Source organism: Dermacentor albipictus, chromosome 2 (genome assembly GCF_038994185.2).
Source record: "Dermacentor albipictus isolate Rhodes 1998 colony chromosome 2, USDA_Dalb.pri_finalv2, whole genome shotgun sequence".
NCBI classification, from domain to species: domain Eukaryota; kingdom Metazoa; phylum Arthropoda; class Arachnida; order Ixodida; family Ixodidae; genus Dermacentor; species Dermacentor albipictus.
The window spans coordinates 205468516-205481462 of record NC_091822.1 but is presented as its reverse complement, the minus strand read 5'-3'; the positions used below and the strand labels follow the sequence as shown (position 1 = coordinate 205481462).

The window sequence follows — 12947 nt, the reverse complement described above, 5'->3', positions numbered from 1 at the left end:
AAGAATGGGCTGGGGTGCGTTTGGCAGACATTCTCAGATCATGAACAGCAGGTTATCATTATCTATCAAGAGAAAAGTGTATAACAGCTGTTTCTTACCAGTACTCACGTACGGGGCAGAAACCTGGAGGCTTACGAAAAGGGTGCTACTTAAATTGAGGACGACGCAACGAGCTATGGAAAGAAAAATGATGGGTGTAACGTTAAGGGATAAGAAAAGAGCAGATTGGGTGAGGGAACAAACGCGAGTTAATGACATCTTAGTTGAAATCAAGAAAAAGAAATGGGCATGGGCAGGACAAGTAATGAGGAGGGAAGATAACGGATGGTCATTGAGGGTTACGGACTGGATTCCAAGGGAAGGGAAGCGTAGCAGGGGGCGGCGAAAGTTTGCAGAGACATGGCCACAATTAGTACCAGACCGGGGTAGTTGGAGAAGTATGGGAGAGGCCTTTGCCCTACAGGGGGCGTAACCATGCTGCTGCTGATGATGATACGATGGACTATTATGCTGAAAGTGAAGAGGCAATGTCGAGTGTTTTATGTGCTTGCGTACATTTTTCTTCATTAGTTAGTTTGCCTAGCCCCCCCCCCCCCCCATCTCCAGCATTAAATTTACACAAAAAGTCAAATCAAATGAAGTAGCAAATTACGCTTCCTCCAATACCGAGAAAGCCACTCTCAGCGTGAGAGGAGGAGGCGGCGGCATGGCGGTGACACACCTGCAAGTTCTCGCACCAGCTTGACGTCACTTTGATGACGTAGTTGCAATAGTTCGTTTATTGTAAAGATGAGCCACAATGCATTCTAGAAAAAAACGCGACTTAGCAAGTTTCCAGAACTAGCCTCATAATGGCCCAAGCATGAGAAAATACTTGGAATTCCTTGACGCCACACAGACGCACTGACGCTAGGGTCCCAGGCGGGGGAAGAAAAACGCATTAAAGAAAAGTAGCGCTTGCATTGTTGCTAAAGGAACTATGCAGTCCTGACGGCAAGAGGCTGCGCCCACTAAGAACGCTGGCCGGTTTATTTCCAGCGTTTTTAAGGGAACCGATACGAAGGAAGGGAAAGGGAGTAAGAGAAGACTAGGTATGACGCTTACAGTGATACTGATAAACCGCAGTCTTATACATCTTCTCTGCCTGATAAAAAAAATCTAGGAAACTTCGTGAAAGTTGCTATCATAATGCAACCATCGACGTTGCCTGGCTGACTTTCGTAGACCAGACGAGTTTGCATCTGCATGGTTTGAACCATGCATTACAGTCGTGGGATCCATCACGCTGTGTCTGGCTCCATGTGGTTGTCCCTGAGGGCTGAGGTCATCGTTGGCTGTTTCACCTCAGCATCCGCTAGTTCTCGGTCTTCACCATGCACGACCTTGGAGCTACTTTCTTGCTTACTGTCGCTGCGCGTGACCAGTCTCCATTTCGAACCGAACTTCCCTCTTTGAGCGGCGGCAGCACCTTCGCAGACTGGTGATGCTTTGCTACTGGGATCCTCGTCGTACCTGGGCAGGGCAGTGCGAAGGTGCCGGCCTTGCAGCAGTTCGCCTGGAGAGCGGCCATCATCTAGGGGAGAAGAAAGATAGGCTAAAAAATCCAGCCAAAAGTCACCGTAGGAGTCATTAGTCTTCTTTAGGATGCGCTTAACAGTCTGAACCCTCTTCTCTGCCAGTCTATTTGACCGCAGGAATTCCGGACTTGACGTAATGTGCTGACAGTCATATTTGTGCGCAAACAGACAGAACTATTGCGATCCAAACTGGCGCCCGTTGTCGGTGCCTATCTGAACCGGCATGCCATACCGTGAAAAAATAGCCGATATTTTGGCTATGATTTTTTTTTCTGCTGTGCTCCTTAGCTTTCCTACGTCGGGGAAATTAGAGTGGGAATCGTACAACGTGACATAGGAAGCTCCCCCAAACTGGCAAAAAATCAATTCCCACATTGTGTCATAGCCTGTCCGGGGTGGGATGCATGAGAAGGGGCTCGGCTGATTATATGCGCAGTTTCGGCAATTACAGCTCCCCCGAACGAACGCATCAGTAGCACCGCTACGCCCAGGCCAGAATACGAATCCCCGTACTCTGGCTTTACATTTATTCAGTCCGAGGTGCCCTCCATGAATTCGTTGATGAATTTCTGCTCTCATGGTTTGGGTATGACCACTACCATGCTTTTTAGCACTGCCATTGTACGCTTTCAAAACTCCAGCGCTTTTCTGCAGTTCTTCAGTTTTCTTCAGCAGTCGGAAAACAGACAGGTAAATTATGTTGGCTTGCCAACCAGTATATACTTTGAACGTAATTTCCTGGCCGCATACGTTTCCGCTGACAGTCCAAACTGCGCTTGCGCCGTCACTTACGCCACAAACGCCGATATCCAAAATGTCCAAACCGTCCTCTGCCTCATCTTGTACCTGGTCTATTTGCCGACACTGACGAGGCTTGCAGCATACAGCAAAGTTCTTCAGCTTCTTGCAAGCATCGCATGTCTTTCCATACGCTGGGCATTCTCTTTGCGCATGCTCAGTGTTGCATTGTCGGCACCGAAACCTTTTCGAGTTTCACTCAGCCCTGTGGGTGTAGTCTACTTGCAGTGTCTCACTTGACGAAGCAGCATTTTGCCGCGCTGAAACCTCGGCTGCTTTGCACATCTGCTCCGCCCTCTGTAAAGATAGGTCCTTTTCAAGCAGCATTTTTTCCCTGATGTTCGGATTGCTTGTGCCAAAAACTACTTGATCCCTTATCATGGACTCTTGGACTTATCATGGAAGAGCATTGCCTGCTTCCTTAACTGCCGCAGATATTGCTCAAACGGCCCGCCATCATTTTGCCTTCGAAGGCGATGCCTTTCCCACACCTCGCTCCCTTCGTCCACATAGTACGCCTCAAACTTCTGTAGCACTGTCTGGCAGTCTTCTTTGCTCTCACCTTTTGTGAAGGAGAAGTTGTTATAGATGGGGTCGAGGGCATCTTCACCAGCGGTGCTGAGGATTGCTGTCTTCGTGGCTTCTGCCTTCAGTGCTTCAGCGGGCGTCGCAGCAAGGGAAAGCTCCAGTTTTTGCCTGAAACTCCGCCAGTTTCTGCGTATATTCCCCGACAACGCTGCGGCTCGGGATGCCTGACAGTATCCATTACGGCGAGGTTTCGGCGCTTCTGACACCAAGTATCGTTGCTAAAGGAAATACGCATTCCTGACGGCACGAAGCTGCGCCCACTAAGTACGCTGGGCGGTTTATTTCGAGCGTTTTTAAATGAAGCGATACGAAAGAAGGGAAAGGGAGTAAGAGGAGGGAAAACTAGGTATAACGTTTGCAGTGATACTGATAAACTGCAATCTGATACATTGCTGTTATTTTCCCTTTTACAAATCAACTCTCTATGGGACAACTTACGAAAACAGATTTTGAAGTAATTCACTATAAGCATGAAGTGGTTCAGTGTTAATCGCGGCTGCCTCTTTCAGTCCAGAAAAGCGTCTCTACTCTCTCATCGTCTTGCTCATTTAAGAGTGAGTACCGACGGCATGGCGTAAATTAAAAGCCAGATGAAATCGTCATTGACGATTATTTCGTTTGCAATAGCATGAATACGCCAGAAATCAAATAAAGAAATCGCAAGTGTTGCTTTGTTTCTTCTTTTGCTAAAGCCAGCTACTTTGGCTATAGTATAGCCACAAGTGCAGACATACGTAGGTTCAGAGTGCGAATAAAAATATCAAAATAAAAAAGGCATAGCCAGCACGAAATAAAAGTGTTTGTTGAGTCATGCTAGCCCCAATTTCCTATCGCTTCGAAGGGATGCCCTGCATGCAGCACCTTCGCGATGCGGATACGGCCGGCACTCGCCGAGAAAGCACATCGCGGCGCGGAACAATGCGCACAAGAAGTGCGCCGCAGATGTGAGCATGCTTTCCGTCTCTCTCCGCGCACAAAGGCCGCGCGGAGAGCAGCGATGGCACGGAGGGAGGAAACTGACGTCACTCTTTGTGAAGCTGAAGACGGAGCTATCGGGCCAGCTCTCCTCTCTTGTTTACATCTCTCACAAAAACACGCCGCGCTGCGCGCACCCGTACTGCTCGGCCTCGCGCGATCCGCAGCAACACTAATGCCCGAACCACTGGCACGCGTCGAAAGCTTCGGCGCGTGCTGGCAAGCGAACGCGTCGCTTCGCTTCGGCTGGAGGGAAAGGGCGCGCAACCACTGGAGACAAGCTCCGACGCGCGCCGAAGCTCGCCCCTCGGCTGCGGCGCACTGTTGCTGAACTATTCCGTCTTCATCCGTCAAAGTCCGGCCTAAAACAGCCTGCTGTAAACTAAGCTGGAAACAATAAGTTAATGATCTGTATGTGCTTTTAGATATAAAAAACACGTTTGAATAATGAATATACACCTGCCGCAACAGTTTTTTTTTATTTTTGAAGTAACAATAGTGTACAAAATATCGACATCAGCGCTCGCGCGTCGTCTGCCTGCAAGATCGCTTTGCAAACACCTGCACGACGATGCCATATATCAAAAACTGTTGCATCATTTCATTCTTTGGTAGCTTATTGCACAGCCAACTATGTAAGAATTAGGCGTGCAATGTATAACTGAAAAAAATCTGTGTTGGAAATATTGCCGCGTAGTAGTGGCGGTAAATGAATAGTGCCGGCTGAATCGCAACGATAGCGGCGAGCAATGTCGGCAATCGTAGAAAATCTCATCTGCGGGTCAAGCGCGTCGGTATGCATACGTCAGTCGTCGAAAGTTACAGCCTATTCGCTGGTGCCCACGCGCCTTCCAGAAACTACAACACAATTCGTGTCGCGTATGCAATCAGATTAGCAAGCTTCGTCGACAACAGACAGAACCATCGATAACATTCGCGAAACTTCCGATACGTTCAGGCGCATCCTGCACCGAGCGACAACGTTTAACATTTTTTAGCCGGTGAAATACGGTAACCGGATACAGATAAAGCATCCGTGTCAATATAATTATGCTTGTTGGTGCAAGAGAGAAACGTGAAAAAGTGGGTTCTGAGAAAATCAGCAAAACAGAATTGAAACACCTGTAGCACTCACACAAAAAAAAAACTAGAATAGCTAAAATGTATGTAATTCGTATCTTGTCTCCCCCCAATTCTTGATTCTGCCAAATCTAGGCCATGGAGCACCTCTATTATTCTAGGTTGTTTTGATGCATCAACACCGCATCCGGAGGCCTTCACATTTAGTGTATTGCTACAAAACATTTTCGCAGTGTAAGGGCCATGTTCTATTGTAACTGGTTTCCACATATCAAGTTTGCCTTTCTTTACATTAATGAAATGACATGCCGTCAGATAATACAAGCTTGAGAATTAGAGGGTTTTAATAGGAGTCTTTCGTTGCCCTTTGCCAAGTCATACTATTGAAGCACTTATTCGGATGTATGGGAGCAGCTCACTTGCATAGTATAAGAAATATATAAACAGGTTATTTTCACAATTTATACACTTCGCCACCACAAAAAGAAAAATTGCAGTTTATTGTTTTCAGCCTGCTATGATGTTTTGACTGAGAAAGATATATTCAGTTTGTTCTGCGAGGCACGCAATAATTGCTGTGGCATATTATTTTATTGCACAACACTGCATACAGTAGCCAGCCATTATTAAAACTGAGAAGAAATTAATAGCACAATGCATATGATCAGGCACATAGCATATTATTGCACTTTCTTAATTCATGCCCGAACGACGACCACAGGCGTCCTTCTCCAACAAGGTCAGCATCCATCGTGCCTCCTTACCATAGGGCTTCCCACCCTCAGCACGTTCAACCCCAGCTTTGTGGTGTTTAAAACAACCTCAAGTGCGTCTTACGGTTCCAGGGATAAGAAAGAAGACCGTCCTGCCTACCTTGGCCTTGAAGCAAGCAGCTCTGGATTGTTTGCACACTTTCTACTTTGATCGAGTCCACATACATACGGATGGTTCTTCCACTTAGACCAGCTCCACCAGCGCAGTGGTTATACCATCACGATCACTAAGCATCCAATACAAGATTTCTCACTAGACAACATCGACCGGTTCGGAGCTTGTTGCCCTCTGAGGTGCCGTTGTTTATATTAATAACCAACCGGCTAATCGGTGGGCAATATTCTGCGATTCAAAGGCGGCCTTACAATGTCTTCTGTCATCTTTTCGTCGCAGGTCATGTGAACAACTCGTGTCGGAGATACGAGAAATGCACCATCACATGATCATGAAAGGACACGATGTCGTGTTTCAGTGGCTGCCTGGCCGTTGCGGTATATCCGGCAACGACCTCGCTGACGAAGCTGCTAGGAAAGCCCACAAAGGAGCAACCCTTGTTTCTGTACCGTTATCGCGGACCGACGCTGCCCAACACTTAGGCAAGCTAGCGCACTCTTTTGACATTGGAAAAGTGGCACACACCTGAATTCACTCAACATCGATTGCATTCCCTCGATCCCTCTATGCAACTGCGGCTGTTACCAGGTCTTCTGCGAAATGAGGAAACAGTGCTATGCCGCTTATGTTTGGGCGTCGCATTCACCAGTGCATATGCATTTTTTATTGGAATGGCTGATAGCGCCGAGTGCAATGCCTGCGGTGTCGAGGAAACCATAGAACACCTAATGTGCTACTGCCCATCTTTTGAAGATGAAAGGCAAGACCTCTGTAGAGCTCTCAATCAGCTAGATGGAAAGGCGTTCACCTTGAACAAGATCTTGGGACCATGGCCTCGCATATCGCAGCTACAAAAGCCACAAAAGCGCTGCTGCGATATTTGAAAGATACCGGATTGAGTCAGCGTCTGTGATCCAGACTGAGTGACCGACTGATATCCCCAGTGGACTTTCTCTTCTTTTAATCTTTCCGTCCCCCTTTCCCTTTCCCCAGTGTAGGGTAGCCAACCGGGCTCAGTCCTGGTTAACCTCCCTACCTTTCATTCATCATTTTCTCTCTCTCTTCTTAATTCATGCCCTTTTTTTATTTGCACGAAAGCTACTGCACTAAAATAGTATACTAGTACATACTTAAAAAGCACAATTTTATACTACGATAATAGTCAATCATTCAAATTTTTATTGTAGTGCCCAGGAACAGCTAGAGAGCCTTTGTACTGGTGCATTTAACGAGCACTATGTGAGACAAAATGGAGAGAAAACATGAATGCAGTGGACAAAAAAATGGAAGATCGAGAAACAAATAGGGAAAAAAGGAAACGCGTGAAAGTAAAAGGGAGTTAATCCTACGTGATTATCCACAGATACACAAAACACAGGAAATGAACTCTGAAGTATGTTTTGGACTCGAGTCTTATTAGCACAATCTTGTAACAAGCCCAGGCAACGAATGTGGAATGCTACCTGGTATACTGTTGCGGCACAAACAAATGCATATGATCAAGAAGCTTTAAGGAATGTATAATGTCATGGACCACCTTATACAGGAACAAAAGGTGCGATTAATTAAGACTTGAATCTAGAGGTGCGAGTTGAAGTATACTTGAGAAGGCTCAACTGTGATCGCGAGAATGGCAAAAGTGGTGCTTGAAGATAGACATCAATTTATTCTGGATGCGTTCAATGAGGTCAGAATTAGATTTGCTCATTGCACCCCCCTCCTACAGAGGCATACTCTAGTAGTTGGAGGCACACAGCAGAATTTCAGAAACACAACAGGTGAGTGGAAATCATGCAATATACGGCATGCAATTCCAAGAGTGTGAAGGGCATCTTGTGTAATTCTCTATGTGAAGAGAAGCTTAGCATCTTGTCGAAGTACACACCAAGATCTTTCATTTCATCGACCCTAAGGAGTGGAGCATCACGTAGGGTGTATCAAAATTTCACATGGTGCGTTTTGTGCATATAACTTAATGCCATAGTGTAGGAAGCATCTAAGAGTACTTATTGCTTCTGCACCAGTTTGAGAGTGAAAAAAATGTCATTTTGGAAGTCGATGCAGTAGTGAACACTGTTGACAGTCTGAAATAATCTGAAAGTCTGAAATGTCGGCACACAAAGTCATGCTGTTCATTTATTAAAATGCTCTTAGCACTAACAGAACGCGAGGAATACCATATTGATTCTAACACCTGACGCACTGAAGAGGATAGATATAGCTCGGCAGTTAGTAACTGCACATCTAGCACCTGATTTGCGCATGGGCAATATTCATGCTACCTTGCGAGTGCTAGAAAAGGTACTAGACTTTAGGAAACTATGGAAGATGCTTGTGAGAACGAGGAACAAGTATGCTTCCATACGTCTTAACCCTTTCAGACACCACTTTATCCCGTTGATTGAAAAGTTGCTTTCACCACATCTTTTGCATTCTCAGAATCGTAGAAAGTGTACAGCTGCAGCAAATATTAAGAATTTTCAATTGTTTAGCGAGTTTTGTCAAGTTTACGAAATTTCGACTCCATGCGAAAACTCACTACAGGAACACAATATATGAAAACATGTACTATTTCGTGTTTTGAAAAGCTTGAAAAGCACTTATCCAGCCACTTGACAATTATGCCTGGTGCACAACATTGTAAAAAACAATAAAAGAAGTGAACCCGCTACATACAACATACTGACACAGAGTAACAACACCCAGCCGTCTACCTTCCCACTCATTTTGTTAAAACATTCCGCACATTATTCAAAATTGCAGCACTGTTCCAATAACAAGTGTTTCAAGATGTATGAAACACATTTTAAATACCATTACTTTCATCAGTGCTTTTGCTATCGATGCACGCTCCTGCTGTGCCCAATTGTGTAGACAGCGTCTCAAAGGGTTAAGCTCTGTGGAGGAAATACCACCAACACCACAAGAAAGGGAAAGTTTAAGGCAATATTTAAGGCACTTCATATACTTGGAAACGAGGTTTTCATTGACTGTTAGCATACACTGCGCCAGACTGAGAAGGAAGGTTACTTGAAGCATATTTCACACCGTATAGCAAACAGAAATGTTCTGCAAAGGCATCAGCAGTGTTCGAGACAACACCACTATTTTCATGAAGAAGACGTACTTCTTTGGCACTCCTTTTAGAAGAGAGAGCCCACAAAACTCCAGAAATATTTTGAATGATGTGTCACGTTGGCTTCAACACAATCAATGTGGTCAAAGTGATGACTCGAATAATAATAATAATAATAATAATAATAATAATAATAATAATAATAATAATAATAATAATAATAATAATCTTAGTGGTAACTTGGCACACTAGACTAAAAAGAAGGCTGATGCCTGTATGTTAGAGCATCTGATAACCAGCCATCTAAAGCAGGAATTTGCAGGATGCAGAAGACACTTCCTTCCCCTCCATGTGCACACACACTTGCTCAATAACACAGCACGGCACACAAGCGCACATTCGACAGGTGCACAACACACAGGAGTGCCACTGAAGTCTGGCTCCAAGGAAGGAGAATCCAAATCGCCAGGCGGGTGGAGAGAAAGCTCTGCATGCCAGATATAATCATGGAGTTGTGGTGTCGGGCCATACAGGCGTGATGAGGGCTCAGGCTGTGCTGACCACTTGTTCAGACGAACTGAAGAAAGATTAGTGCTGTTTAGAGAGACGTCAAACACCCTGCAGTATAGACTAGTGCAATGTTGCGTTGGTATTGCAGGGTGTGCTACTTGAGGGGTTTGAGGCAATCCTCGAAGGCTGGCATGAGCTTGTGACAAGCGAAAAGACGGGAGTAAAGGGTGCGTATTGTCCGGCGCTGAACAAGCTTAAGTTTGTTAGCGTCGCGAGTTTGGTACGGGAACTATACTGATGAGCAGTACTCAAGTCGTGACAGAATGATAGAAGTGTAGAGTGCTCGGAAAACCTTAGGTCATCAGGGAAGGGAGACACGGGACACAAACCCAAGAAAGGGCCGGTGCTTACATACGGTGCTGGTGACATATGCGGAAAAGTTGAGAGAACAGCTAAATGCTACACCCAGAATGAGAAGGGCCCGAACAGTCGTTATAGAAGTGCCTCCAAGGAATAAGGTTGGACGTGCAGCAGTTTCGTTGTGGCTGATACACATGGCAGCACTTTTTACGGTGCTACTACAAAGTTTGATATTCTAGGCCCAGTCGTTCACCTTTACGGAATGTATTCATTGTAAGCACATATGCTGTGCATCGGCATATTGTTGTTGTGGAAGCGTTAACTTGTTAATCAAACACATTCTGTGCAGATGCATTAGTAACTTGGTTTTGAGTACATCTTTGTCCTGACTACAATTTATAGCATCGCAGCAAGAAACATTTTAGTAGAGGCTGAAGGGATTCCAGCAGTTTAAGCATACTGACTGCACAAAACACTGATGACACCTTTTCACCTTCCCCACAATGCACTCACACCACCTACACTTTCCATAAGCAAAAAGTGAGATAAAAATCAATTACAGTTTCATTGACTCAGTACTTGCTGCTTCTGAAGCGGGCATCGAAGCGATCGTGGTATGCGCTGCTACATGCATAGGTCTTGCATGATGCAGGTCCTGCTATGCACTGCACACAGGGCACACGTTGCAAACAGATCATTTCTTTTTGCAGTGCTCAACTATAACGACAGACCGACTCAAACATCACTGCGTTGTCACGTATGCTTCAGTGCGTCAGTGTTCTTGATTGCTACACGAGCGATTTATGGCCAACTAACCCAAAAGACGGACGCACGAGAAAGAAGTGAGTGAATGAGTACAGTGAACTTGTACTGAACTGGATTCACATGCCGAATAGAAGAGCGCAGTGTCAGCTGAAACAGGCGGCACGGCTGATTATGTAAGTACTTCCAATAGTTCGGCTACTAGTGTATTTCGCTTTCGGAAGTTATTTTTACCACTGGAAACAGCGCAGAGCTTGCCCGTTGAACTTGAGTCAACCGGCACCACACGAAACACGCCGCGGTTGACCGGCCCAACTTCCACACGGTTCATTCACCACATCACAGGTCACACGAAGTCAAGAGTGCCATATTTTAAATCACTGCAGCACCAAACGGATTTGCAAATTCATTTCCTTCAACAGAGTTTCTTAGCTGGCCTCGTTCACTCGCCAGTTACGAACTCGATGGACCCGCTAGGCCTACGCGTAACGTAAACAACATCGGCGATAGGCGAGTGCTCATTATCCAGACTTCGGAACTCGTAAATATGTTTCCATTCGTTTTGAGCACCACAAAATGCACACACAACAAGCACGGACGTTGCGGTAATCGTGATTCGGTTGGCTGTTTTAGCAGACGATCGCACTGAGCCCCGGCGGAACCCAGTGGGCAGGTTGGATTAGTCGGCGTCGTTCGAAGTCGCTTCGGATCCACGTCGCACTGCCACAACCCACGGTCGTCGGTCGGTCGGTCGTGTCGTTGTCGGCCTACTATTACAACACTGTCTTTCAGGAACACTGTCGCGCGCGTCGTGCGTCCAAAAAACTCGGACGATCGTTGGTGGCGGTCGCACGGTCGGCCATTACAGGCCTAGCAGCCGGAGACTCCGCAGCCTCCGATTGGTTGACGCCTGCGAGGCGTCGCAGCCTCTCATTGGTGCACGCAACTTCTTGCATCGGCAGTAGACATAATCGCTGCGCGACGTTCCGCTTCACCGCGTTTGCGACCGACGCTTTGACGCATTTGACCCTTCGGCGCGCGCCGAAGCTTTCCAGCGCGTGCCAGTGGTTGGGGCATAAGCAATCGTTAGCACGTTGGAATGATTCCGCCAAAGAGGGCGAAATTTCCCGCGGATATTCCTTCGTCCGTTGCCGTTGCCATGGCGCGGTATAGATTGCGTACAGCGTTGCATGCGCGTTCATTTCACGTACTTTAGTTCCTCCTGTCCCACCTGGCCACAGCAACATCCGGTAGAGCACGGTCCAGATAACGCAGCGCAACAAAATACGGAGACCAACGCAAACTTGCCCGCATGGCGCCTTTGTCACGGTACGAAACCTACGGAGCAACACGTGTGAGCGCACAGAACAATAACAAAGCCGCCATTGTGGCCCGAAAGGCGTGGCCGCTACAGCAAAGAAATAAAAAAAATCAGCAAAAAAAAGGAGACACTACTACGTCATTTCCTCCACACTCTTCTCCTAGCGCGCGGAGGGGCTAGGGCCTCTCCTCAGTTTCCTTCCTCCATGAGCGACGGAGAAAAAGAAATACGCGATCTCGCGGTGGAGGGAGGGGGGGGGGGGAGGGGTTACGAGAGCAGCGCGCACATATTCCGGCTCCGATTATCCCTCGCGTCGCGCGTGTGCGAAGGAGCAAAAGCGAGAAAAAAAAACGAAAGAAAAAAACGAAAAGCTCATTCGTCGTTAGCGCGCTTTGAAACGCGCGCAGTCGGCGGAGAACCCCTTCCCTGCTGCTGAGCGGGGAATTCAGGCGACTCCGAAGTTGAAAGCGACCGAAGGCGGCGTAAGAAAGAAAGAAGGGAGTGGGGAGATGCAGCGGAAAGACGCTTGAAGAGGTTGCACAATGACCGCTCATCGCAGCTTCTCTTTGAAAAGCACGCAATATTGCTGCGCCCGCGTTCACAAGAGTGTCTGCTCCGTCAGCTTGCTGTCGTCACCGCGGGCGCTGGCCCTCCGTTGATCCCGCTTATCCGCTACTGCGCTTATGAATATAAAGCGCCAGATCTCACTCGAGTATTTTGTCAAGCATGTCTTTTTTTTTTTTTTCGTGCTCTCCTCTCCGGCACCATGAAGGTGAAGAGCGGGCTTTCCGGGCTTCCCTTCCCGGGCGCAAAAAGAGGAACAGTGCGCCCTTAGAAAGATTTCGTCAACACTGCGTTTCCTCCCGCACGCAGGCGTCGGCCTCCTTGTAATGAAAAACGCGACCCTTTCGCGCTCTCGCGAACCTTGGTCCGCCTCAACAAAGCGCGGCTACAGCGTTGCTGATGCGCGTTGCGAGAGCTGCATTGTCTTTGCGAGAAACAGACGAAAAAA

General features: G+C 47.0%; 1 protein-coding gene and 1 long non-coding RNA gene across 6 annotated transcripts in view; both read right to left on the bottom strand.

Annotated features, from left to right (window-relative positions):
• LOC135903397 (RNA-binding protein Musashi homolog Rbp6-like) overlaps positions 1–12947 on the bottom strand; it is a 1054134-nt gene that overhangs the window by 482870 nt on the left and 558317 nt on the right. The window lies entirely within an intron of this gene.
• LOC135903448 (uncharacterized) lies at positions 741–3465 on the bottom strand. The gene is made up of 2 exons (XR_010564807.1): positions 2938–3465; positions 741–1573 (listed from the first exon to the last, which is right to left on the bottom strand). It is a non-coding gene; the product is annotated as an uncharacterized lncRNA (long non-coding RNA).